The 1339-nt window shown below is 35.6% G+C and overlaps 1 long non-coding RNA gene across 1 annotated transcript; it reads left to right on the forward strand.

The window, feature by feature from the left end:
• The first annotated feature begins 248 nt into the window (after positions 1–248).
• Positions 249–1036, forward strand: LOC145725421 (uncharacterized). Its single transcript, XR_014177265.1, has 2 exons — positions 249–426; positions 578–1036. It is a non-coding gene; the product is annotated as an uncharacterized LOC145725421 (long non-coding RNA).
• The last annotated feature ends 303 nt before the right edge of the window (positions 1037–1339 follow it).

Here is a 1339-nt window from a genome sequence, read left to right on the forward strand (position 1 = left end):
ATTAAAATTAACGTCCGACTTGGTACTGATGTACGGAACACACCGTGAATATAATGAATGGCGTATTGGAAACACGTCAGTAGGACGCACGATGTACACGTCGAATACAATGGGCTTAATTTACGTTTTTCCATTCAGCCGGTGACGTGATAAAATCCACCACAAAGACGTTTCGTCGTAATTAAAAGCATACAAATAGGGATAACGTAACTCATCGATGTGTATTGAAACGATAAAAATTGTTTAAATTGATACAAAAAACTACTTGTGTTGATTGTCATCTGATTCACTGTTCATTTCCATTGTCAAACACCTCAAGGAGGGAAAAGTTAAGAGACAGTTTCTATAGTCTATCCGGCGAACCTACGGAGTAATAAAATTCGATGGGCGGCAACTTTGGTCGGTCCGCATTACACTGTAAAACAGGTACGTAAAAGTGAATCCAGACATGAGACCCGAGAAGTCCTTATATTAGAGAGAGAAGAAGATATTATATTGTAAAACGGACCCGATATAGACCAATACTAATGGACGGGGGGGTCAACCCCTCCTAATTTTCGCTTTTATTACTCCGTAGGTTTGCCGGATAGACTATAGAACGTCGTAGAAGCATTTGGAAGGTTTAAAACGTCGAGGAAGCTCCTATTATGTTCTGGAAGTCTTTACAACTTTTTAGAGCATTCTAAAGACATTTGGAAGCTTTCGCAAATTATTTGGATTTTCTAGTGAGATATTTTAAAAGCTTTAAAACCACTTCAGATGTATTTAGAGGCTTTTAGAAGTTAATAAAATATCATAGAGTCGTTTGGAATTTGTTAGAACGTCTTAGATGCATTTGAAAGTTTCTATAACAACTTAGAGAGGATCTTGAAAGCGTCTAAAAGGTCATATAAACTTGTAGAACTTTTCTGACACTTTTTAAAGCATTTGAAATTTGTTATAACGCCGTAGAAGCTTTTAGAACATTCTAGGGACTAAGATTATAGAAGCTTTTAACTTTTAAGTAATGCCTCCAAACAATAAACTAAATCTAATAAACTTCGCAATATTGCTTATTTTACTCTAATGACTAAACCTAACACTGAAAACTTCATATTATACACTTTTTGGCTTTGGAATTTTGGGTTTTCCGTTGTTCTCCCATTTAAACGGTATTTTCAGCTTTTGGCCTTAATTAGCCCTTTAATAAGAACAGAGCAAGAAAGATCTGAAAGTCACGGAAAAAGCGGATAGATAGAAAAGTAAGAGGAAGAAAAAAAGTGGAAAAACCGAAACCTAGACGAGATTAACAGAGTTCAGACCAATCAAATTAGAAGAAAAAGCGAGATGACAGGAAAAA

Source organism: Ips typographus, linkage group LG2 (assembly GCF_016097725.1).
Source record: "Ips typographus isolate SLU linkage group LG2, UJ_Ityp_2.0, whole genome shotgun sequence".
Taxonomy (NCBI): domain Eukaryota; kingdom Metazoa; phylum Arthropoda; class Insecta; order Coleoptera; family Curculionidae; genus Ips; species Ips typographus.